This window comes from Protopterus annectens, chromosome 13.part0 (assembly GCF_019279795.1).
Source record: "Protopterus annectens isolate FY-2018-M chromosome 13.part0, PAN1.0, whole genome shotgun sequence".
Lineage (NCBI taxonomy): Eukaryota > Metazoa > Chordata > Ceratodontiformes > Protopteridae > Protopterus > Protopterus annectens.
The window spans coordinates 505,013,952-505,041,319 of NC_056747.1; the positions used below are offsets into that span (position 1 = coordinate 505,013,952).

Consider the following 27,368-nt stretch of genomic DNA (forward strand, 5'->3'; position numbering starts at 1 on the left):
GAATTCGTAATGTTTATGGAAATATTCATAAATAGATATTCCCTTGTCTTGATCTTTTTCAGAAGTTGGATATCTCTATGTCCTTGTGTCTACACTGTCACACTAGTATCTTTAAAGAGGTTTGGGTGTAAAAGAGAGTGTACCATGTGACCCATTATTTTCTTTTTTGCCACCCAAATTAAATGGTCACTTTGCTTTATTTGTGAGTTTGTCATCCATTTTCTGTGTCTCAGATTTTGATAGTGCTAACTGCTAAGTTTTATATTTATCTTGACTTTTCGAGAAAATAATTTCCTTGTATGATTTTACAGTGCTTCGGATGACATCCTAAAAAAAAAATATCAACATGTGCTCAGTCTGGTGTCAGATTTCTCCTGAAGTCTTGAACCACCACCATTTTTTAAAGTTTAAGATGTAATGGCAGTATTTATAATTGTTAATTGGGCTGCAAACTTACAAGCATTTTTAGAGCATAAGGTGTTACTGTTTTACTCTTGATGTCCTTCGTGTTTCACTGTTGCAGTCATTACATTTGGGTGATCTGCTGGCAGGTTACCCTCAGTCGGCCAGAATAACAAAGTCTTGGGTCCTGCGTTGGTTGCTGTCTCTCCTCTTCCATGACGTCAAGTTGTCAGGGGTATAAAACATGCAGCCGACGCCATTTTCTTCAGTCTTTCTTGCCACGCGGTGCCCGAAGCAGAAGCATTTCGCAAGTGCCGGTCGGCCGACTCCTGAAATTTTCACATTCGAGTTTCAGAACCGACGTCTTCAAACTAAAGCTAAGTACCCTGTTGGGGAAACTTTTTCTTGCTCCTTACCGATGTCAGTAAAAGTTAATAATTGCATTCCTTGTAGGAAGCAAATACCTCATAAGGATTTTCATTTGTACTGCATTCCTTGCGTAGGCCCAGATCATAACGTGCCTTGCTGTAGGTTGTGTGCTAGATTTAACCAACGCACTATTAAGCATCAGTATATTTTGGATCAAGATTTAATTATCCTGAAATGTCGTTGGTTAGCAATCCGACTACCGGAGTTCACAAAAAGCACAATGAAAAAGACAGAGACAGACTGTCGAGGTCCAAAACCGACGACAAAGCTTCTCTTAAGCCAGTCGCTGGTTCGCCGGTACCCAGTGAGGCGCTTTCGCAGCCCCTGATACTTGCTACTTTTGAGTCGCAGGCCTCTACCGAGACCCATTTGGAGTCTGGTATGCAGCGAGATTTTCAGAGTATTGAACCCGCGGATGTCTCTCCCTTGGATGGGTCCAGAGCCGCTGAGCAGGCACCAGCTTCTGAGGGTGTTTTCAGGCCTCAACATTTTTATATTAAACCGACGCCAGCCTCAAAACAAGATCATAATAGTCTTCTATGTCTAAAAAAACTATGCGTGAGCCATGTGCTCAGGCCCCTATGCCTAAAAAACGGATGATCAAAATGGCTGAGGACTTAATTACCTTGATCAGGGGTTCCCAACCCCCTCCCCCTGCTAAGAGGCCTAGGCAAGGCACTGATTATGAATCTTTAGATCAGGTTTCAATTTCTTCTGATTCCTCTTCTGATCAGGAATTTTCTGTTTCACCCTGTGAGGATTGTGATGCAGAAGAATCCATCCCATCTGCATCTCCTCCTGAGGATTACTCTTTTGGAGAAAATTTGCATACTCTAAGGGAACATTTTCACTGGGAGAGTCAGGACTTCTCCGAATCAAAAAAGAGGCTTAAGGATTTCCTTTTTCCTCAGCAATATGCCTTTGGCAACACCTTCTGTTTTAGACATTGTTGATTATGTGTTTTCGGAATCAAGCATGGCTCCTGATTCCCTACCTCCGGCTCCTAGTAAGCCAGACAGATATTACAGGGTTCCTGACTCCCACAAATTTCCTATTACAAAACCCTGCTGCTGATCCTGAGACTATTTCACAGGGTCCCAAGAGTGTAAAGGCCTCTACAGCCAAAAATCCTACCCCCGCTGATAGAGATTCCAGGGCGCTGGATAAATGGGGAAAGAAGGTTTATACGTCTGCAACCTTGGCAGTTAGGGCCTTAAACTGCCAGTTTCATATGCTTAAATATCAACAGCATGTTATGGGCTTACTGAAACAGAAAATGATGTTGATTTCTGATTGTGTGGAAAATAAAAAATTACAGGAATTATTGCATTCAGCAGAACAGGTTGGAAAGCATACTTTGCAATGTGGTTTTGATTCCTTGGAGGCCTCTTGCAGGGCCGCAGTTACTGGATCTGTGATTAGAAGGCATGCCTGGCTCAAGGAGCAAAATCTGCCTGATCATGTTAAAACTAAATTGTTGAATGCTCCCTTGCAGCATGATACTCTGTTTTGTAATAAGGCAGAAGAGGTTTTAAAGAAAATGGAAGACAAAGCTAAATCTATGCAAACTGTAAAAGATTTCTTGCAAGTGCAGCCACCCAGGTTCAGTAGGCACTGGCCTACTAAAAATTGGTCCTTTCCTGTGTCCAACAGAGCCACACAAGGCAAATCCAGGCGCTCAAAAGGCTCCAGATACCAATCACAGGGTTCTTACAGGTCAAAGCAATGAGGTGCCTGTACCTCCAAATCTGGAGGAAACAAAGCACAACCCTTCAGTAAGCAGTCTCAATGACTTCCTTCTACCTTCACCAAGCACTTATCTTTTGGCAGCCCACTTGGAGGGAAAACTAGCACTTCATGCTCAAAATTGGCAGTTAATTACCCAGGACAAGTGGGTATTAAACATAGTATCACAGGGGTACAGATTTCATTTCCATACTTTGCCAATTCCAAACGGATCGCCAGATCCGCCACAAAATCAGTAGGCAGAGGCTCAGAAACAAATTATGTCCCTCATGGATACGGGGCTATTCTACCAGTACCAGAAAAGGAAAAAGGACAAGGTTTTTATTGAAGACTTTTCCTGGTACCCAGAAAAGACCATGCCTGGCATCCAATACTGGACTTATCGATTTTGAACACGTTCCTGGACATTCCAAAATTCAAAATGCTGAATTTACAACAGCTACTGCCTATGTTGGGCAGGAACGCTTGGTTAGTGACTCTAGACTTAAAGGAGGCATACCTGCATATCCCAATAAGGGAATCATGCAGAAGATACCTCCGCTTCAAGGCAGGTTTTCTGCATTACCAGTTCTCTGTGCTGCCCTTTGGCTTATGTACTGCGCCCGGGGTCTTTACAAAGTGCCTGGCACCAGTAATTGCATTCTGCAGACAAAGAAGCATACAAATTTATCTGTATCTGGACGACTGTGTCATTCAAGCAGAGAACAAGGACACTCTTCTTCAACATCTGGCATTTGTAAAAAGGCTTCTAACATGCCTAGGGTACACAATAAACGAAAAGAAATCCCAACCGGTACCCTCTCAAATAATTACATTCCTGGGTGCAAGCTTGAATACAACTGCCCAGATGGCTTACCTTACTCCAGACAAACAAAGGCAACTGACAACATACTTCAAACAAATGGCAACAAAAACCCAGTTATCTGCAAGACAAATTCTGCAGGCTTTGGGGTTCATGGCATTGTGCATTCTACTAATTCCATATGCGAGACTGCATATGAGGAAACTACAGTGGTACCTAAAAAGTTTATGGAGTCAATATTGTCAGTCTGGAAACAATGATTCCTCTCATTCCCTGCCTACAACAGGAGTTTCTTTGGTGGGCAGAGACATGTCACCAAAACAAGGGACTGTCATTCACTCTACCCCCCTGCCACCCAAACTCTAACTACAGACGCATCAGACTATGCTTGGGGGGCCCACCTGGCGGGGAGATGCATTCAGGGCAAATGGAGCCCGAAACAAATGCATCTGCATATCAGCCAGAAAGAGATGCTAGCTGTTCAGAATGCTCTGACAGCCTTCAAGGACTTCCTTCATCCAGGACAGCTACTGATAAAGATGGACAACACCACAGTTATGTGGTACATAAACAAGCAGGGGGGTGCACATTCCTACCCCCTTTGCAGACTAGCTATGGCATTATGGAACACAGCCTTGACTTACCAAATACATTTTCAAGCTCAATTCCTGCCAGGAAAACAAAATACACTGGCAGACGACCTAAGCAGCAATCTTATGGACCCGCACAAATGGAAACTGGATCCACAAATCTTCAGCATGTTAGCACAGAAATGGGGGAGCCCAGACATAGATCTATTTGCCTCTCCCCAAAATTATCAGCTGGACAAATTCTGCACAAGAACTTATCACAAAAAAACATGGAAAGTGGATGCCCTATCCTTCAGTTGGAAAAACCTAGCAGTCTATGCCTTTCCCCCTCTGCCTCTTCTCACCAAGGTCTTACTAAAAGTCAGACAGGAAAAAACAAAAATGATCCTAATTGCTCCAGACTGGCCCCGCCAGCACTGGTACCCAATTTTAAGGAATATGTCTCAACTTCCTCCTTGGTACTTGCCTCAAATACCTCATCTACTATCTCAGCAGAACAATCAAATTCTACACACTCAGCTCCAAACTCTGAACCTTGCAACATGGCTGATGATTTAATTATTCAAACAACACCGCTCAGTAAATCTGTGATGGATGTCATTTTGGAAGCCAGAAGGCCTAGTACTAGAAAATCTTATGCTGATAAATGGAAGAGTTTCTGTGCTTGGAACCAAGCACAAGGAATGGACACAGCTAAGCCCAATATTCCTCAGATTTTACAATATTTGACTGAGATGCTTGACAAGGGGCCTATCTTTCTTTTCAATAAAAATACATGCCTCTGCCATCTCGGCTCATTACAACACAGAGCCTCCCCTCTTTTCTCATCCTCTGCTTAAACAGCATCTTAGAGGGGCCAAAAATTTAAGGCCTCCCAGAAGATCACCAACTCCTGAATGGGACCTCAACTTTGTGCTGGAAAAACTCACCCTGCCTCCTTTTGAACCAGCAGCTACTGCGAATATAAAATTCCTATCTTGGAAAACAGCTTTCCTCTTGGCAGTCACTTCAGCAAGAAGGGTTTCAGAACTACAGGCTCTCATGGCTGTGGAGCCTTTTATTACATTTTTCCCGGACAGGGTGTCCCTCCGGACCAACCCTTCTTTTATGCCTAAGGTGGTATCTAGTGTGGTTCTTAACCAGGCAAGTCACCTGCCAACATTTTACCCAAATCCGCAGAGCAAGGGGGAGCGGATTCTGCATTCATTGGATGTACACAGACAACTAAGATTCTACTTAAACAGGACCAAATCTCTAAGGAAGTCTGAGCAACTACTGGTAGCATTTGCTGCAGGGTCAGAGGGGAAGCTATATCAAAGCAGACTGTTTCTAAGTGGATAAGCCACTGCATTCGTTTCTGCTACTTGCACCATTGTAAACCTGTGCCAAAGGGGATCAGGTCACATTCCACCAGGCCTGCTTCTACCTCAGCAGCTTTTCTCAGAGGGGTTCCAACCAAAGACATTCTAGAGGCTGCTACTTGGAGCAATGTTCATACCTTCACAAAGAATTATCATTTGCCTCTCTTCTCCAAATCCAGAGCAGGCTTTGCCACTGCAGTTCTGCAGGGCCTTATAGCCACTCCTAATGCTATTTAGTTCCATCCTCCCATCCATAGCTTTGGGATTCTACCCAAATGTAATGACTGCAACAGTGAAACACGAAGAACATAGTACAGTTGTGTACACTTACCATAAATGTAGATGTTCGAGTGTATTCACTGTTGCAGTCCGGGTTACCCACCTGCCATCCCCCTTTTCTATGACTTTTCTTTCCTTCACTATATACTAAAGCCTTTGTGGTGTATTTGCTTTTAGATGAAGGTAAAGGTTATGTTGCTAAAAGTGCATTTACATATATTTCTGTTTATTTATATATACATATATATTTTTGCTCCCCATTTGGGGGGCACCTGACATCTGGGGCAAGAAAAACTGAAGAAAATGGCGTCGGCTGCATGTTTTATACCCCTGACAACCTGACATCATGGAAAAGGAGACAGCAACCGACGCAGGACCCAAGACTTGGTTATTCACGCTGACTGAGGGCAACTTGCCAGCAGATTACCCAAATGTAATGACTGCAACAGTGAATACACTCGAACATCTACATTTATGGTAAGTGTACACAACTGTACTTTACCTCTCCTTTTGGCTATAAAACTGTAGAAGGACCAAATATATATTCACGGGAAAGTGCTGTAAAGAGAAAAGGAAACACACAGAATGCCCAAAGAGATTATGCTAGAGGTACTTATGGAGCCTTCATTTGTTGACATACAGTGGCATGTGTCAGTGATCAAGAGCATCATACCTGTTGTACCAGGTGAGACTGCTCCTTCTGTTGAGGTAGAGTAGAGATTTGTATCAATGTACTGCAGGATGAAGTCCTGTTAGGCTCCTTTCTTCTTCTTACCACCTACCAGCCTCAGCTGGACGCTCAGTAGGTTAAGCAGCTAAACCTTAGATTGTAGCGATACCTGTAGAGGTAGTTAAAATAGCATCCAGTGCTGTTAGTATCCGTATTTCAGGAAAGAGGTCTTGTTAATAATGGATAGATTTCACCTCCGGAGACTTTCTTGGCTTCTGCTACTTCCTTGATGTATGATATTGTGGCTAATTTGATGATGTCCAATGACCATACATTAGCATAAAAGCCTGTATATTGGGTGCAGCCATATTTTGGGAAATTCCATGCATCTCCTTTTCTCTTTAGCAGACGTTTCTTTGAATATGTTTTTGGTCCTCTGCAGCTTTCTGTGTATTTGGTGAAGGCTTCACAGCCTTCTACTTTGGTTTTGTTTTATTATAAATCCACTGGCAGTATTTCACCTTGCTACAACTGACTATCCTCTTGTCAGCATCTCCTCAAAGCATTTCCCTTTTTGTATTTCACTTTCCAAATAAGGAAGATATATCCTTTTCCATCTCCTCCTTCCTTAGAATTATCTGGAAAGTATAGGGCTTATTAATGACTAGACATCTGTTCTGCTTGGCTAGTACACTTACTCTAGAGATTAAACTTTCATTAAGCTCTCCCTCAGAGGGCTTATTTTTTGAGATGTTTGGAGGTTACTTTTAAGTAAACTACAGGAAAACTTTCCCTCCCATGAAGTGCTCTGACATCACTGAGGATTTCTGCACCTAAACTGTTAGCTAGCTATCCTGTCATCCTATTGTTACAGAATATGTAAACTGGTGTGATCTTAGAACCAAACTCACACCCACTTGCAACAAAAAAAGTTATTGATGCAGAGAACAGGAAAAAAATGAAATTCCTCTATAAGAACCCTGTTGCTGACCATGCTGTTATAAACATACCAGTACTGGATGGAGAATAAGGAAACTATGAATCTGAAGTAGGGACTTCATTTGTCAGCAACCTTTGGGTCTTGGATCTGACTTCGGATCCGAGCCGGCAACTTATTTTACAGCTTATGGATCCGAGCTCCTAGCTCCTCCCCTCACCATTAATCCCCTGCCAACCCTGATTGACCTCAGATCTAGCTTCCTGCTCTTAGTAGAGACAGCTGGATTTTGAGCTCCTGGTGATTTACCAGATAAGTGGTTAAAATCTTGTAAAATTAGAGAATTTTTCTAAGTTTGTTAAACAGTGTGTGTGATTTAGGTTTCCCTTTTGATATTTTCGTAATTTTTAGTGTAATCCCTCCCCTTGCTGGTTCGTAGAGTGTGTGTGTGTTGCTTGTGTTTTTGGGGCCTAGTGTGATTGTGTAGCTTACGTTAGCTTTTTGTTATCATGTCAGAGGCCCCAAAACCCATCTTTTCCAAGTGCACCGAGTGTGGCCATAAGCCTTCACCGGCAGATGGCCACACTCGGTGTGTTCGGTGCCTTGGGGTTGAACACCTGTCCTCTGGGTGTGCCATTTGCGCGGCGTTCAACCCCAAGGCACTGAAAGAACGGAGGTCGAAGCTGATCCTGGTGGGACTTTTGCCCCCGGATTCGGCTTCGGCCTCCGCCGCTCCCGTGGCACCTCCTTAGCCTTCGGTGGTGGCCACTCCTGCCCCCCTTCCCCCGGCCGGGATTCAAACTCCCACTAAGGCACCGGAGGACAGGGAGGCCAGGAGGAAGAAAAGGAGGGAGAAGCACCACAAGCGGCGGGCCAAGGCTTCGGCCCCCCAGCTAAGCGGGCTTCTCCCTCCACGGCTTCCAGGTCCCCTCCTCCTCGGATCCGATCCCTTTGCTTTTGCCTGGGACCCGAGGAGGAGGAGACCCGATCTCCGTTGAGGTCATCGAGGCGGCATTCCCGGCCCGCCTCGGTGGCCTCGTCGAGATCTACTTATAGTCTTTCTGATGCAGACTTGGACCGGATGATGACAAGGTTCATCCAGGCCCAGCTGCAGATGGGAGTGCTCTTGCCTCCCCCCTTCGGGGGGGAGCTCGACACCTTCTTTTTTTGCCCCGATAGCTCCGACCCACTTCCCGGGTTCGGAGCGCTTGGAGCCAGGCAATGTTGGAGCCGGGGGTGGGTCAGCACCGACAGTACTGGGTACTTCGGATCCAACCCTGCCCTCGAGTCTGTCGGGTCCTTCGTCGGATCCAACCTCTTGGTGCCGTGGGCCAAGCTTCGGATCCGAGGTATTCAGTGTGCCTTCGGCTCCGTCCAGGTCGGAGCACACGGATCCTTCGGATCCGGTGGCCTCGGCACCGGTTCTGATCCCTTCATCGGATCCGAGTGCGAGCCGGCTTTCGGATCCCAGGGAGATGGGCTCCCCCTCAGCCTTCGATGTAGTGGAGAGGGCTCTGTTGAGAGCATCCGGTCCCCCGGTCCTTGCATCGGCTCCACCCTGCACTCCCTCTCTGCTGGGTCAGGCTTCCATCACCCGGCCACAGGGACAGCCTGCTTCGATGTCCCAGGTTGTTCCACTGGAACAGGATATTGCTGGTGAGACCTCCTCGGACAGTCCCCCCGTGGAAATGCCTCACAAGCATAAGTGTAAGAGGAGACACGTGGACTCTCCCGAGTCCTTAACAGAGGACACATGAAGGGGAAGGCTCCCCAAGGTCACCCCCCGAGGATGTCTCCTTTGGAGACATCATGGAAATGCTCAGGATCGGGGGGGGTGGTCTGCCCCCAAGGCTTCCTCCGAGTCCGTGTTCCTGGAGGCATTCGAAGCAGGCCCATCTACCTCTTGGGTGTCCCCTCCGGCTAACCCCCTGGTGAACCTTATCACCACCAGGGCGTGGAAGGAGCCGGACACTGTGGAGCCAGTCCCCAAATGCCCGGATAGAATTTTGAGTCCCCCTGCAGACCGGCCCCATTGGAGCAAGGGTCCCCCCGTAGATGCCATGTTGATGGCGGCAGCCATGAAGAGGGAATTAGCTCAGGATAGCCCCTCGGTCCACCCACCGAGCAAGGAGTCCCGCTCGATGGATCGCCTCGGGAAGCGGGTATTTAGTTCAGCGACCTTCTCAGTAAAGTCCTTGAACTACATGGCACATGTCATCAGGATGCAGCGAGATCTTATCAAAGAATATGCTGCTTCCCCCCCAGATTCCATGTCGGCGGAGGATAAGCAGTTGTACTCCACTCGTATGACCACTCTTAAGATCAGTTTCAAATACCTCTATGTGGCTTTTGTCCCACGCCACAGAGGGAGCCGCTAGAGCCAGCGGAGCAGGTCTAGTCATGAGACGTCAGGCCTGGCTCCAACATTGTGACTTCACGGAGCCCTTTAAGGCGTCCTTTGCGAATGCCCCCTTTGATGGTTCTGCCTTGTTTGGCAAGACCGTTCGCGAGACACTTGTGCAGAGCGAAAAGGACGGGAAGACGTTGTCTGCCGTTGGAGTCTGCTTCTCTGCTCCCCAGAGGTCCTTCTCCAAGAACCAAAAGGGACAGAAGAAGATGTGGTTCCGGAAATCGCAACATTCCCATCCTGCTCCGGACAACCAGTCCTTCCGTGGCAGAGGAGGACAGGGAGGACGCCGCCCTAGAGGGAGAGGGGTCCCGAGAAATTTTGGGTCCAGAGAAACTTTCTCTGATCGGCCCACGCAGCAGCCCTGAGGGGTTGACTGACTGCTTCACTCTGGAGGCAGTCGGGGGTTGCTTCTCAAAGCACCTGGCGGCTTGGGAGTCCATTACGTCAGATCGCTGGGTGCTTTGTATCATATACAGAGGTTACAAAATCCCACTGCACCATGTCCCCGACTCAAAAACCTCCCCGATGTACCACCCGATCAGAGGGAGGCGGCAGCTGCAGAAATTCAGTAGCTGCTAGAAAAAAGAGCCATCCAGCCCATCTCCCCAAATCAACTCGGATTAGGGTTTTACTCCAGGTTCTTTCTGGTGCCAGAAAAGACGGGGGACTTGAGACCGATTATCGACCTTTCACTCTTGAACCTATCAGTAACCAAAGAAAAATTCCGGATAGTCACCCTTCAACCCATTCTCCCCCTCTTGCGGGAGAGCGACTGGATGTGCTCAGTAGACCTCAAGGATGCGTACTACCACATTATAATGGACAGACGATCCAGGAGGTTTCTCCGCTTCCGGCTGGGAGCCAGTCACTATCAGTTCAGGGTCCTTCCCTTTGGTCTCACCACAGCCCCCAGGGTGTTTACCAAAGTGTTAGCGGTGATAGCGGCCCACCTGAGACTCCAGGGAATGCAGGTCTTCCCGTACCTGGACGACTGGCTCCTGTCCGCCCCAGCAAGGCATCTACTCTGCGCAGCCAGAAATCACCTTCTCCGGCTAGCTTCCCATCTAGGCATTGCGATCAACCTGGACAAATCCTCCCTTGCTCCAACACAAGTGATAGATTTCATAGGGGACAAACTTGATACGAGAAGTCTGCGAGCGTTCCTCACTTCGGAGAGACTTCAAAACCTGAGACTTCATGTGCGGGCCATCTTCCAATTAAAAGCCCCACCGGCGGAATTGGTCTTGAGGGCGCTAGGCTCCATGGCAGCAGCAATAACTCTTCTTCCATATGCTCGTCTGAATATGAGGGTGCTACAGTGGACCCTTTTAGTCCAGTGGTCCTTTCAGTCTCTCCCCCTCAACCATCCTATCTCACTCAGCAGGGCTTGCAGGAGGGCCCTCTTATGGTGGCTCCAGTCCCCGGACCTTCATACGAAACGACCCTTCTGCACACCGCCTCCCCTCGCCACGGTGACCACGGACGCCTCTTGCCTCGGGTGGGGGGGGCATTGCTCAGGCAGAACGGTCCAAGGCACGTGGAACGACACAGAGACCTCCTTGCATATCAACGTTCTGGAGATGAGGGCGGTGCTGTTGGCTTTGCAAGTACTTCAGAACCTTCTCCCCGTAGGAACTATTGCGATACAGACTGACAACATGTCAGTTGTCTGGTACATCAACAAACAGGGGGGAACCAGGTCCTACCCTCTCTGTCGAGAGGCCATGAGGGTGTGGGAATGGGCGATTTCCACCAACCGCTTCCTTATCGCAAGGCACATTCTGGGATGGTCCAACATTCTGGAGGACAAGCTCAGCCACACTATTCTTTCCCCTTACGAATGGTCTCTCAATTCTCAGGTAGCGAAGCGGATTTTTGCCGAATGGGGGCAACCCTGCTGCGATCTTTTTGCCACTCCCTCAAACATGAAATGCTCCAGCTTCTTCACTCTGATTCCCCCCCTCGAGGAAGCCCCGAGAGACACTCTAGTGCATGCTTGGCCTCCCAGTCTACTTTATGCCTATCCTCCTCTACAGCTGATGCTGAAACTGATACAGAAAGCCTCTCTGTTGGGGAGCAGAATGATCCTCATTGCCCCATTCTGGCCTCGTCAAACTTGGTTCCCTTACCTGTGGTCTCATCTGGTGAATCCTCCCTGGATTCTGGATCCCATTCCGGATCTAATATCCCATCCCTTAGGTCTACCTACCCCAAATCTGGACAACCTGAAGCTGACAGCTTGGCTGCTCCAGTTCCACTCTTAGTCAGGACTCCCGGCATCTTTTCACCAGTTAAAGCCATCTTGGTGGCAGCACATAAACCTTCCACTAGAAGAGTCTATCACAGTAAATGGAAGCGTTTTTCCATCTGGGCAGAACACCATAACATAGATCGCTTCACGGCTTCATTGCCGTCCGTCTTGGATTTCCTCACTGGACTCTTTCAACGGGGAGCTAGCTGTTCTACGGTCAAGGTTCAATTGGCAGCCATTTCTCATTACCATGTGGGACACGAGTCAGGTCCCTTGATGACAGCGAGATTATGTAAAACCTTCCTCAAGGGTACCTTCCTGCTCAGGCCTCCGGTCAAGGACGCTGTACCCCCTTGGGATCTATCATTAGTCCTTCAAGCCTTCACTGCCCCTCCCTTTGAACCAGCTGCCTCAGCCGAACTTAAATATCTTTCCTGGAAAACGGAGTTCCTTGTCGCCATCACTTCAGCGAAAAGAGTTTCCGAGCTTCAGGCCCTTTGTGCGACCTCCCTACTTGATTTTTCATCAGGATAGAGTGTACCTCAGGACCAATCCCTCCTTTCTTCCTAAGGTGGCCTCAGAAACCAATATCAATCAGTCCATTAACCTGCTAGTTTTCTTCCCTAAGTACCAGAATAAAGGAGAATACAAGCTGCATTCCTCAGACGTGCACAGACAACTGCGCTTCTACATTCATAGGACTGCTGGTCACAGACAATCCGATCAGTTGTTCATTTCCTTTGCCAAATTCAATCTGGGTAAAGCTATTTCTAAGGTCACCTTATCATGATGGATTTCACAGTGTATTCTTCTGGCCTGTGAAACTTAGGGGAGGCCCGCACCTCAGGGAGTACGGGCGCATTCTACTTGCTCCATATCTACTTCTGCTGCCTTTAAATCTAGAGTATCTTTGGATGATATTTGCTCTGCAGCCACTTGGGCCTCTTCTCGTACCTTTATCAGCTGGACGTTATTTCCAGAGGGAGAGCATCCTTTGGCTCCGCAGTGCTCCGGAACATCCTTCCATGATGGCCTCCCAAGATTCAGGTAGCTGGGGACTCTGTCCCAAAGGTTGCTGACAAATGATGTCCCTACTTCAGATTAAGAAGTTATGTACTCACCATAACATTCCATCTGAGTAGGTGACTTAATTTGTCTGCAACCACCTCCCCCTCCTTCCCCCTGGCCTTCAGAAGTCTATTCTTGAATGTCCTTTCTTGGTCCCTTTCGGGACACTTTTGGTCTGAGATTTGGTACAAGGGCAAACTTGATCTGAGGTCAATCAATCCAGGCAGGGGATTATGGGTGAGGGGAGGAGCTAGGAGCTCGGATCCATAAGCTGTAAAATAAGTTGCCAGCTCAGATCCAAGACCCAAAGGTTGCAGACAAATGAAGTCACCTACTCAGATGGAATGTTATGGTGAGTACATAACTTCTTATTCATAACATCTTACCATGTAATAGAAAGATAGTGTCTTGGACAGGTTTGAAAGGTGTACATTTCTGCCTCTATGGCTATTAGAGCAGTTAACTGCCAGTCCTAAATGATACTGTACCAAACTGATGATCTGAAGTAGGCAGACTTCATTTGTCTGCAACCTGTGGGTATCGGATCCGACCTCGGATCCGAGCCGGCATTTCAAAAGCTTAGGCTCCGAGCTCCTAGCTCCTCCCTCTACCCATAACCCCTTGCCAAGCCCTGACTGACCTCAGATTTCGTTTGCCGCTTTCAAGTTGCGACGGATTCCTTGAGCTCCTAGTGCAGATAAGTTTTCTGACAGGAAAATTTTGAAAAACTTTAACTTTTTTAATTTAATTAGTTAGAAGTGTTTGTGTTAGGCTTTCCTCTCTCTATCTTTTAATTTTTCTCGGGTTTTGCGTAGTTTGTGTGTGTGTGTGTGTTTTTAGGCCTGTTAGGGCTTAACATGTCTGAAGCCCATAAGGCAGTATTCTCTAAATGTACCGAGTGTGGCCATAAGCTGTCCCCAGCGGATGGCCACACTCGGTGCGTTAAATGCTTGGGGGTTGAACACCTGTCATCTGGTTGTACCATTTGTGCAGGGTTCAAATACCGAGCTTTGAGGGAGCGGAGGTCGAAGCTGGTTCTGGCGGGACTTCTCCCTCCAGATACCGCTTCGGCTTCTGCCCCTTCTACACAGCAAACAGTTGCTGTGGGCTCTCCTCCACTGGCTGGGACTCAACCTCCCTCTAAGATGCCGGAGGAGAGAGAGTCTTCTAGGGAGAGAGAAAAGGAGAGGCACAGGGAGAGGCACCACAAACGGAGAGCTGAAACCTCTAGTTCGGCTCCTCCATCCAAGCGGGCCTCTCCTGTGCCTTCTAGCTTCCCTCCTCCTCGGCTCCACTCCCCTCGGTTCTCTCCTGGGCCCGAGGAGGAGGAGGCTAGCCCTTCAGCGAGGTCCCCAAGGCGGCTCTCTAGATCCGCTTCAGTGGCCTCGACTAGATCGACCTTCTCCATGAGCGAAGCAGACATGGACCGGATGATGAGGAAATTCATCCAGGCCCAAATGCAAATGGGAGTGCTCCTAGCCCTCCCCCATCCGGGAGGGGCTTCGACCCCTTTTTTCGCCCCTTTGGCTCCTTCTCCGACCCTCACCATGGGTTCGGAGCTGTCGGCGCCGGGCAGAGTTGGATCCGGGGGTGGGTCGGATCCGATAGGTCAGCGCACCTCGGATCCGTCCCATCCCTTGAGTGCTTGGTGCCGGACCCGACCTCTCGGCGCCGAGGACCGAGCCTCGGATCCGAGGGAGCTGGTGTGTCTTCGGCTCCATCTAGGTCGGAGCACACCGGTCTCTCGGATCCGATGGTCTCGGCTCCGGCTCCGATCCGTGCGTCGGATCCGAGTGGGGGTCGGCTGTCGGGGTTTAGAGAAGCTGGCTCCCCTCGGCCTTCGACGGAGTGGAAAGGGCACTGTTGAGGACTTCCGGACCCCCAGTCCCTGCCACGGCTCCATCCCGCACTCCCTTGCAGTTGGGCCAGGCTCCCACCAGCCGGTCCCAGGGACAGCCCGCCTCGATGTCCCAAGTAGTTCCCTTGGAACATCCAGCTGCGGAAGAGTACTCCTCGGACAGCCCCCCCGAAGAAGTACCTCGGAAGCGTAAGTGCAAAAGGAGGCACATGGACTCCCCCGAGTCCGTTCAAGACACAGACTTGGATGAAGGGGAAGGCTCCCCAAGGTCACCCGCTGAGGACGTCTCATTTGGAGACATTATGGAAATGTTGAGGATCGGGGGGGGGGGTGGTCTGCCCCCAAGGCCTCCTCAGACGAGTCTGTGTTCTTGGAGGCATTCGAGGGGCCCATCTACCTCCTGGGTGTCCCTCCTGCCGATCCTCTGGTGGACCTTATATCCATCAGTGCGTGGAAGGATCCGGACACCGTTGAGCCTGTACCCAAGCATCCTGACCGTATCCTTTCCTCCGCGGACCGCACTCACTGGAGCAAAGGCCCCCAGTAGATGCCATGATGATGGCTGCAGCCACTAAGAGGGAATTGGCCCAGGAGAGTCCTCTATGCATCCTCCGGGCAAGGAGTCCCTTCGATGGATCGCATTGGGAAGCGAGTTTTCAGTTCAGCAACCTTCTCTTTGAGAGTGCTGAACTACATGGCACACGTCATCAGGATGCAGCGGGATTTGATTAAAGAATACGCTGCATCTCCCCCAGAGTCCATGTCGGGTGAGGACAAGCAGGTATACTCCACCGAATGGCCACTCTTAGAGCAGTTTCTAACACATCTATGCGGCTGCTTTCTCACGCTATCGAGGGAGCCGCTAGAGCCAGCGGAGCAGGCCTAGTCATGAGGCGGCAGGCCTGGCTCCGCCACTGTGATTTCGCAGAGCCCTTCAAGGCGACTTTCGCGAATGCCCCCTTTGATGGTTCTGCCTTGTTTGGCAAAACTGTTCGCGAAACATTAGTCCAGAGCGAGAAGGAGGAAGACGCTGTCTGCCGTCGGAGTCCGCTTCTCAGCTCCCCAGAGGTCCTTCTCGAAGAACCAAAAGGGACAGAAGAAGATGTGGTTCCGGAAGTCGCAGCAGTCCCAACCTGCTCCGGATAACCAGTCCTCCCGTGGCAGAGGAGGACAGGGAGGTCGCCGTCCTAGAGGCAGGGGGGCTCCTAGAAACTTTGGGTCCAGAGAACCTTTCTCTGATAGACCCACTCAGCAGCCCTGAAGGGTTGCCCGGCTGTCCGTCTCTGGAGGCAGTCGAGGCGTTCGAGGCACCTAACTTCTTGGGAGTCCATCACAACAGACCGTTGGGTGCTTCGAGTGATATCCAGAGGTTATACAATTCCCCTGTACAAAGTTCCCAGATCTCGCAGCCTCCCAGATGTTCCACCCGACCAAAGGGAGGCAGCAGCTATCGAAATCGGACGGCTGCTAGAAAAAAGAGCTATCCAGTGCGTCCCCCCAGATCAAACCGGGTCAGGGTTTTACTCCAGGTTCTTTTTAGTGCCAAAGAAAACGGGGGACTTAAGACCGATCTTAGATCTTTCCCTGCTGAACCTGTCAGTAACCAAGCAAAAGTTCCGGATGGTCACCCTTCAATCTATACTCCCCTCTTGAGGGAGAACGACTGGATGTGCTCCATCGACCTCAAGGATGCGTACTACCACATTCGCATGGACAGATGGTCCAGGAGGTTTCTTCGCTTCCGGCTGGGAGCCAGTCATTATCAGTTCAGGGTCCTTCCCTTTGGTCTCACCTCAGCCCCCAGGGTGTTCACCAAGGTTCTAGCTGTTGTAGCGGCCCACCTGAGGCTCCAGGGATTACAGGTCTTTCCCTACCTGGACGACTGGCTCCTGACGGCATCATCAAGGCATCTTCTGTGCTCAGCCAGGGACTACTTCCTTCAGATAGCCCCAAGGCTGGGCATCACTGTCAACTGGGAGAAATCTTTACTGCACCCCACACAAGTTATAGATTTCATAGGAGGAAGACTAAACACCAGGTCAATGCGAGCCTTCCTCACCCCAGACAGAATTTCCAACCTGAAGTGTCATGTCGCAGCGGTCCTGCAACCATTTCCGACAGCAGCTTCGGTCCTGAGGGCCCTAGGTTAGATGGCGGCAGCTATCCCACTTATTCATGCGCATGCGGGTTCTTCAATGGACCCTTCAAGTTCAGTGGTCCCTCTCTGTTCCTCTCTCAACACTCCGATAGCGGTCAGCAAAGCATGCAAGGATTCCCTTCTTTGGTGGCTTCGATCTCCGGAGCCTCTGACAGGGAGACCTTTTTGTGCAGCATTTCCCTGAGCCACAGTGACCACGGACGCTTCTTGCCTCGGGTGGGGGGGGCATTCTGCGGGGAAGATTGTCCAAGGCACGTGGAACTCCACAGAGACTTCGTTGCATATAAATGTCCTGGAAATGAGGGCGGTGCTCCTAGCGTTGCAAGCACTTCACCACGTTCTTCCTTCAGGGACTATTGCGATTCAGACAGACAACATGTCGGTAGTCTGGTACATCAACAAACAGGGAGGAACCAGGTCCTATCCCCTTTGTCGAGAGGCCATGAGAGTCTGGGAATGGGCAATTTCCACCAAACGCTTTCTTGTAGCAACGCACATTCCGGGAAAATCCAACATCCTTGCGGACAAAGTCAGTCGCACCATTCTTTCCCCTCACGAGTGGTCTCTCAATCCTCAGGTAGTGAAGAAGATTTTTGCCGTTTGGGGCAACCCTGGTGCGATCTTTTCCCTCTCACTCAAACGCCAAATGGGACAATTTCTTCGCTCTGCTTCCCCCACCAGGGGAATCCCCGAGAGATGCGCTGGTGCAAGCTTGGCCTCCCGGTCTCCTTTATGCCTACCCTCCACTACCTCTATTGCAGAGGCTTCTGCAGAAAGCCAACAGTTTGGGGAGCAGAATGATTCTCATTGCCCCGTTCTGGCCTCGTCAACCCTGGTTCCCCTTTGTATGGTCTCACAAAGTGAATCCACCCTGGATTCTGGATCCGATTCCGGATCTCATCTCCCATCCTCTGGGAATTTCGGTCCCCAATCTACGCACCCTGAAATTGACAGCTTGGCTGCTCCAGTTCCATCCTTGATTAGGACTCCCAGTATCTCGTCACCGGTCAAGGCCATCCTAGTGGCAGCTCATAAACCTTCCACTAGGCAGGTTTATCGGAGTAAATGGAAGAGATTCTCTATTTGGGTGGTCCAGAAAAGTTTGGATCCTTTTTCAGCACCTATGTCGGCAGTGCTGGATTTTTTAACAGACCTCTTTCATCAAGGGGCAAGTTCTTCCACGATTAAGGTACAATTGGCAGCCATCTCTCATTATCACATTGGTCATGAGACAGCTCCCCTCATGACGGTGAAATTGTGCAAAACCTTTCTTAAAGGGATTTTTTTGTTGAGGCCTCCAGTCAAAGAGATTGTACCACCTTGGGACCTATCTTTAGTTCTGCAAGCCCTTACTGCTCCTCCCTTCGAGCCTGCAGCGTCTACAGACCTGAAGTACCTTTCCTGGAAGACTGCCTTCTTAGTAGCTATCACTTCAGCCAGAAGAGTGTCTGAACTTCAGGCTCTATGCGTCAAGCCGCCTTACCTTTCCTTCTTTCCAGATAGGGTGTGCCTCAGGACCAATCCATCTTTTCTTCCAAAGGTCTCTTCAGAATCTAATATCAACCAATCAATCAACTTACTCAAACAAAGGAGAATACAAACTGCATTCCTTGGATGTTCATAGACAATTACGATTTTATATTCACAGAACAGCTGGTCACAGGCAATCAGATCACCTGTTCGTCTCCTTTGCTAAATTTGCTTTGGGTAAAGCAGTTTCTAAAGTCACACTATCGAGGTGGATTGCTAATTGTATTCTGCAGGCTTATGACACTTCAGGTAGACCTGCTCCTCAGAGGGTTACGGCTCATTCTACTAGGGCAGTCTCCACGTCAGCCGCCTTTAAGTCCCGTGTGTCATTGGATGATATCTGCCCTGCAGCCACTTGCGCCTCACCTCATACCTTTATTTCTCATTATAAGGTAGATGTTGTTTCCAGAGGAAGAGCATCCTTTGGCTCAGCGGTGCTCCAAAACATCCTTCCATGACGCCCAAGATTCAGGTAGCTGGGGACTCTGTCCCACAGGTTGCAGACAAATGAAGTCTGCCTACTTCAGATTTAGAAGTTATGTACTCACCATAACGTTCCATCTGAGTAGGTGACTTCATTTGGTAACTATCCAACCATCCTCCATCCCCTGACCTTTATACAGCGAGTACTTTTTGCTTTGTTCAGGTACTGTAGTCAGTATTATATAGGCAAACTCAATCTGAGGTCAGTCAGGGCTTGGCAAGGGGTTATGGGTAGAGGGAGGAGTTAGGAGCTCGGAGCCTAAGCTTTTGAAATGCCGGCTCGGATCCGAGGTCGGATCCGATACCCACAGGTTGCATCCAAATGAAGTCACCTACTCAGATGGAACGTTATGGTGAGTACATAACTTCTAATTCTACAACAAATAGATACCCTGGCTGAAGGCAACTTGGATGTTTCCCTGAATGATATAATAACTAAAGCTAATTTTATTTAGTATGCACATCTGCATTTTCCTAGCCTTATTCAACATGTGTGTCAAGTGTCTTTGTAAAGCAATCTATTGAAACTTGAGTTGATGCAAACATCTAATAGAATGGGTTACTACATTATTAAGTGTGAGTATGACACTGTGGATGCTAACTTCAGGGCTACTCCTTCTAGTACTGTCATTATGAAATATGTATGACTGAAGGCACTGCTGTCTCCTATTGATGGAGAGAGTCCGCTCTTAGATGAGCCCCTGCATAAAACTTTTTTTGGTCTCCCTCTCAGAAATTTTTGAAGCATCCAGATGAGAAAAACAGGACCGTGATGGAAGTCAAACAGGTGTTCTGTCCTCACATTCATAAGTATTGCAGAAACCATCCCACAGAATCAGGACCTTTTTATCATGGGTGAATTAGGAAGTAACAGCAATATTTAAAATGAGAACATTAAAAGAAGCAACAAAAGCTTGTAAATTAAAATCCCAACATTCCCAGCAAGAAGGATAAGGTAAACAAGACAAGTCCTTAGTGACATCCCATTTCATTATCATTGTCACCCTGCCTCAGTCCCTTAGGAAGAAGCGCCACCTAATTTTCAACACAGGGTTTTCAACAAACGTCATCATAGAATTCTGTGCAATACCAGCTCCAGGGCATTTTTCATCTACTCCATGAAAAAGTGCACTTGGCTTTACCTCTAAGTTAGGAGCTATGTGCAGCCGGTCCATTAATCTAGCATCCTTTTGCATAATATGGAAACGAGTTTTCCTGCTTCCAGAAAATGAATGTCATTGAAGCCCTACATTAGATTACACAACCTTAAGCAAGCTTAACAAAGGATAGTAGTCAAAATGTGATGCTGCAGACTTCGCTCCCCCCCAACACCTTGCTGCTTCATCCTTTCTGGCAGTTCCAGTGTCCCTCCACCCCCCATCACTGTGACTACCTGCTCCTACTTACTTCCCAAACTCTTATCTGAATGAGCTGGGGCCAACGTGGATCTTAAGGGTGTCCTTGCGGGTGCTGGCAACTGCTGTTGTGGATAAGAGGTTATGCTATGACCTACTTTTGTTTTCCCACTCCTCCACATACATCCGAGAGCTACTCCCCTCTGGTGACTATGTCTTCCATCAGGGAGTGTCTTCAGCAAACACCCTCACCTCCAGAATGGGCACAACTGACCCTCCTGTGCCAGCATCTCAGATGCCCAAGGCCTTAATTGAACCTGGGTCACATGGGACATAGTTATGGCTTTATCCCTCTACACAGTGGACTGGCCATGACTTTGTTCCCTCTTTTGTGCCAAAATACTTCTGTGTTTACTATGAACATGCATGATGCTTATCTACTTGTCTACATCCACAGGAATACAATTTCCTAGGTTCTAGTTGAAGAAATCTTCCATTATCAGTCCATCTCCTTGTCATTTTTTTTTCTGCTGTACCTGCTTTATTTGCCATTTACCTAGCGCCAGTGTTTGCACACCTAAAACTGGTGAGCACTCACGCCTAGCCTTATCTGAGTTATTATGACTTAGGTCATCTCTCCTCAAAGCTGATATCTTATTTAGCAAATTCTGTATTGTTTCAAAAACTTTTGCATCTCCCTTACCTACCATAAATATGCCCAGTTTCCTTCCCCATCCATGAAGTTTGTGTTCATTTTTCTAGATACCAAATTTTCCATTAAATCCCCTGCCTCAAGGGAAAGTACGGCTAGTGGCTGACTTTTTTTTTCTGCACATCTCAAAACAGAAAGAATTGAATACAAAGACAACCAATGTGATTCATGGGCTACAAAGACATTTCTCAAGGGCTTGTACTATGTTTTCTTTGTCTTCATATTTCCCACCACTGAAGTGGACAAAACATCATCAGCATAATGTTAAAACTAGGTTGCCCAAGAATAGGTCTTTTCACATCTGATCTATACCATCAACTTTGTCTGTTTTATTTTCAGTTTCCTAGCAGCCAGGCATGGGTGACCACAGCTTTTTTTCATCATTTAGAGTGATGATCTTCTCTATGCATTTGCTTCAGTGGCTTTAATCCTAAAGCTGCAGTATAAGGTAAAAACTGAAAAAGACTATGTGTCTTATTGGCCCCCTGCTAACCAATGTAAGCATGGTCTAAATTTCTAACACAGATGTCAAATGCTTATTCATTAACTCTGCCTCTTCGGTCCAAGTTGCTAGTGTAACAGGTTGGCAGAATTGCAGGCAAGCCTCAAGTTCCTGCCTTGTAGCAGCTTGGGTCAATATCAGACAGCCATCGTTTGCTTTTAAATGTCACATGGCAATAATTATCTTAATGGACTAGACTTTCCCAATTCTAGGAAAATGACAGCACTGTCGCCCTTTTTTAGTTTAATGCTCAGATTTTCCAGTATTTTACTGCACTGTGTAATGCTGGTTCAGTCTACTGTCTTATCTAAGGACAGCTACATCCAAAGCTGAAAAAGAAAAGAAAAGACAGGAATGTTACTTTTCTTTGTCTGCACCTTGTTTGCATAGCTATTAAAACATTTTTTAGTTGATTTTGCATCGCCTGTATTATTTGTGAATCATTTTAGTCATTTTCAGCTAATACTGCCTTGTCTGATATTGCTGGTTCCGCTTTAGCCATCCAGAGCTTTTCAGTTTTGTTTAATACGGTTTTGTTTTATTTAAATCACTGCCTTGAGTAAATCTGTTTAATAGGAGTGGCAGCCATTTTAGAATCAATTGTGAGTCATCTACGTGAAATTTAGACGGATTTTTATTGATTCTGGGTTAGTTATAGCATGTGGGTTTCAGATTTCACCTAGTTTTTAATGAGACTATCTTTTTCTTTTGGGTTTCCTGTGTGAAGCCCAGTTCAGTCTTTGTCTTCCTAAAGAGTCTGCACAGAGCTCAGCCACATAACCGCACTGTTTAACTTAAGGCTTCATCTGAAAAGAGAGGAAAAAGCCATGTTTTTTCTCTTTGTCTGCACTTAAGTTGCATTGCCTGGGCTATTTTTATACCATCTCCATTCTTTTTTTTTTTTTTTTTTTTGAATACTAATACTGCCTTGCCTGATATTGCTGGTTGCAATTCTAGCCATTCCTAACTGTTATGTTTGTTTAATATTTTTATTGTATTTAAATCACTGCCTTGAGTAAATCTGCTTGGCCAGGGGTGGCAGACATCTTAGAATCAGTTGTAAGTTATCTAAACGAGAGTTAGACTGATAGCTAAAGATTCTGGGTGATTTAGATATCAGATTTCATCTTGTTTCATTGGGTCTTTTGTTGTATTTACTATGTGGTGTTGTGTTGAACTCAAAAACATGGTATTTCTGTAGCAGGTAATGCCAGCAAGTATAATTCTCTCTTCTTGTACTAAATGGTACCTTCTTACATACTTGTTCATTTTCACTTTGTCTAAACTGCTTGTGTTGAGTTGTGCAAGCTTCCCGTTATCTACAGTGTTGTGCACAGCTGAAGCACCAGTTGCACTGAGGAGTGCTTACGCTGAACATGTAACCAGTTCAACAAACTTCCACAGCTGTAATACTTCCCCAGTCCTTCTAGAGTGTCACTTAATTTAAATCTGGCAGCAGCAGTCCTATTGGATAGTCAACACACAAACCCCTCCTCTGTTGCCAGCCTTATAGCACTTGGAATCCAGAGGCAAGGTATGAAATGCCTCATGTTTTTGATAACAAACTCCTACTAAACCCAAAGGACTCTATCTGTGAGAGGTGTAAATACTTAACTTAGCTGGAGAGTCCCTCTCTTAGCCAGCTACATGTAATGTGTAACACTTCCTAGTCCCATCCATACCAATGCAACATCCACAGACTACAAACTGCAACTTGTCTTATGCTGATGCCATTAAAAAAAAATTTACCCAAGCCTCCTAGGACTCCAAAGAGTAGGTACACTGGAAGTGAGTGACTTGTGATGTACCTCCTTAGATCAAATGAAGAAGAACATGATGGAGATGTATAAATATACATCTGGAAATGGAATTAAGCTGTTATTGAGTTGTATCCTACTATTGACAAGAATATTGTCACAATACAAACAAAAGATGACTGACTTTAATTATTGGCTTAACTACTGGTGTCATTCTAGTGGGGAGATATAGAACTCACAATAAAAAAAAATCTACATTTTTGCAGGGGGCAAGCCCCCCTGCACCTCTCGTGTGGTATGTGCCCCCACACCCCTGCACGTTATATATATCAACTCCAAAATGTCAGTACAGTAGGGAAAAGGGATAAATTCTCCAATCCCCTGTGTAACATCGTCTACATAGAAGTGATTCAATGGAGAATTTACCCTTTTCCCCACTGTAGTGGGATCTCAGAGTTGGTATATAAAGTATAACATGTAGGGTTGTGGGGGGTGCAGGTGGGATTGTCCCCTGTAAAAAATGTAGATTTTTTTTTTTTATTTCTGGTTTTCAGAAACTTGATCATATGGTCTTGACCTTATGAATTTTGAGTTTCCAAAAACTCGAAATGATGTAAACTTGCACATAGATATTTATATAAATACACAAACCCACACATGCATACATATGCATTTTGTATATAGTGTGTGTGTGTGTAATATCAGCCCCAGCTGATTTGCCATAGATGGTCTGCATCTCTTTCCTCATGGCTTCCATATATTGGCTAAAACTTTTTCTTATAGGTTCATAGGTAGGTAGTAGGCTATCTGCCCGAGGGCATTTATAAGCCTAGCCAGAGTGTGTCAGCTTTTGCCACCCCATTGATTAATTAACTGATCCTCTGTCAAGCAGAGCCAATGAAGTGATCCCAGGGGAGTATTTTCTGTTACCCATCCACTCGTCAAGGTTTCTCTTGAAGAGTGTTAGTGAGGGGCTCTGCCTAATGTAGTTTGGAATTTTCTTCCAAAGCATCGGGAGTCTCTGTGATAGGAATCTATCCCTTCAGCATGTTTTATTTATTGTTGTGGCGAGGTTTGGCTCACTAGAGCACGTGGCTCGCAGTGACTTGGATTTCTTTAGGTGGAGCATGTCCCTCAATTCTGAGTTGGACATGGCTTTGTAAGTTAGGCAGAGATCACCTCTGAGTAAGCGATATGCTACTGAGTACAGCCGGAGTTTTTTCAGTCGGGCTGCATAGGACATATGTTTTCCTCATAATGCCTTTTAAAGCAAAGCCAGTCTCCTCAAATGTTCTGCTTAGTCAACCACAGTCAAAATCATATAAAGGTAGTGCTGATCAGTGCTAGAAGCCTAAACAAAGTGTTGCACTCCTTGCATGCATTCATAGCCCTTAAAAATATTGATATTTGCATTATTATTGAAACATGGTTTCAGAACAGTGAAAGCATCCCCACAGTGCAGTGTTGTATTGCCTACCAGTACTTCAGACTCAATGCTGAATTGGTTATTGTAGCTGGTGGTGCCGTATCTTTCTTCCTAAGAATGCGCAACTGTGATCTAGGACTCCTCCATGTTCTTGTAATGATAAAACCCAGTGCAGACAGTAGCAAACTACTGTACCCACTCTGTGACACTGTCAGACCGTGAGGCATATCTTAACAAACAGAGATCCTTTGCTACAGAACTTAGCATTGTCCTCTTGTGTGACTTCAACTCTGCCGGCATCATCTGAGGAACCTACAGACAAATATGCACAGAGATTCTTCTACTTCATTAATCCCATCTCATTGGACAAACTAGTCTAAATTCCGAAATGGCTCTAAAATTTTAGACTTCGTTCTCACAAACATTGCCTCCCCGTTCTTGAAGCCTGTAGTTAACAAATCACTGATTGTGCCTGTCCATTATGCTGTAACTTGTAAGTGTGAGATGTGAGTCACCTCAGCAACTGCTATACTGCAGAACAACTACTGATAACTGATGACCTGATGAAATTCAAACACCATCCCCACCTAAATGACCCTGCTTCACATGCTGTAGTTTTCACAGTTAAATTCTATGCCCACCTCTAAGCTAGTATTAAGATCTTGGCCCTCATAAGACATAAATACAGTGCTAAATTTAACAACAGTCATTTGGTGTTATTCCAGTATCAACAAACTATACAATAGTAGAAAGAAATTCCTTGCCCTTAATAGCAGATTTGACACTCCTTCAGCTTGGGAAGAGCTCAGAGAGATTAATAAAGAGCTTAAATATCATCCATGACCAAGTATGAATCACAAATTGCCATTCATGTTAAAGATCATCCCAAAGCTTTCTTCAGCTTTTTTCAGGAACCTAAGAGATAATAACCAGCAATGCTGTGAGTTATTGCAAAGTTGCATCACATACTAGTTCCCTGAGGACATTGTCAGCATATTAGCAGACAGCTTCGGTGCAGGCTTTACTCCTCTGTTTCACCCAAATTGCTCCTAGCATATTAGCACAACTTCTTCCCCCAAAATCATCCCCAAGCAATACCTAAGCACACTGTCTCCAAGCCTAAAAACGCTAGATGCATGGGCCATGACAGTGTGCCATGTTTTCATCTTCTCAGCACCAAACACTGTGTGGCTGACTACTTATTACATCCATTCAGTTTCAGCTTCTCCACTGGATTTGTGTCAGAAGTATAGAGAAATGCTGTTGTCATCCCACTCCATGAAGGGGGACCCATGATTGTTTCAAGCAGCTATGAACCTATCAGCCTCATTAGCCTTATCCTTAAGGCAAAAGAGTACCATGATTATGGATCTCATAAACAAGGACATAGGCAGTCTTTAGAAATCTAGACTCAAACCAGTTTGGGTTAGTTAATGATAGATCTGATTCAACCTGTTGAACTTGGGGGGTGTTTTTGAACAAGTCACTAAGGCATTAGATTTGGGTAAATCGTCTCAAGCAGTATACCTGGACTTGGCCAGAGCCTTCGATACCATTCCATACTCGGGCATCATTGATAACCTAATCCAGTTAAATGTAAAAACCATATACTGCCCAATGGATAGCAAACTGGCCCACACTGACAGAACCCAGTCTGTTAGTGTTGCAGTTACACTTTCATCTAAAAGAGTGGTTACCATTTGAGTCTCTGAAGGACTGGTCCTGGAACCCATCCTGTTTGATATCTACTTCTCTAATGTTAAAGCAGACATCAAAGGACGAGGGCTGATGAAGTTTGCCAATGACTGCAAACTAGGAGCTGTCATAAATACCTCAAGTGACCTGTGTTTTCTCTAGGAGGGCCTAACTCATGCCTAACAAGTGGTGCTTTGATCATGGCCTCAAACTAAATGCTAAAAAATATAGCACTGTGTTCTTTGGCAAACTGGGCACTCCTGCTGCTGTCACATAGGTGATATCTTCCCTAAAAATTGACTCCGGCATTAGGGACTTGAGCACCTTCATTGATAACAGGCTATCCTTTAGTCACCATGTGAACACTGTTGTTAGGAAATATTTTTATATAAGCAGACTAATCACCAGTGGTACATCTTCTCAATTCAAGGAAGTGATGTCCCCCCCCACTTCTCCCTTATCAGACTAGTAATACAATGTAATACCACCTTTGGTATTGTACATATGTAGTCATATGACCCACAACTTTTCCTTACCAAAAAATCAGGGGCAAGTCCGTCTTGAGTTACTGTGACCACCTTAAAAGTCTGTCAATCTTTTCCATTTCCGACTGACTATTGAGAGGAGACTATTGCCTTGTCTATCAAGCCTCAATAGATCTGGTTCTGTGTTATCTCGTACACATCCACAAAAATAATACCACCATAAACACGTTCAAGAGGCATAACCTTACCCAGAAACAAAAATAGGACTTGTAGGCAGGTAGATATCTCACATTGAGAATACCTCTTTTATGGAACACACTTCCTTTACAAGTTCAGCAAAGTAGTTTATTGACCCTTTTTAAGCTTAACCTGGACAGCAGGATGGGCATTTCTATGTACAGCCACAGTCTGGCCCCCCTTAGCTATTTTGGAAAGTGGCTAAAGCTAGGTCTGGTCTGGTGT

The 27,368-nt window shown here is 46.6% G+C and overlaps 1 protein-coding gene across 9 annotated transcripts in view; it reads left to right on the plus strand.

Annotated features, from left to right (window-relative positions):
- The window catches only part of LOC122787415, a 678,631-nt gene that overhangs the window by 231,065 nt on the left and 420,198 nt on the right, over positions 1 to 27,368 (plus strand). The gene's annotated exons all lie outside the window — the stretch shown is intronic.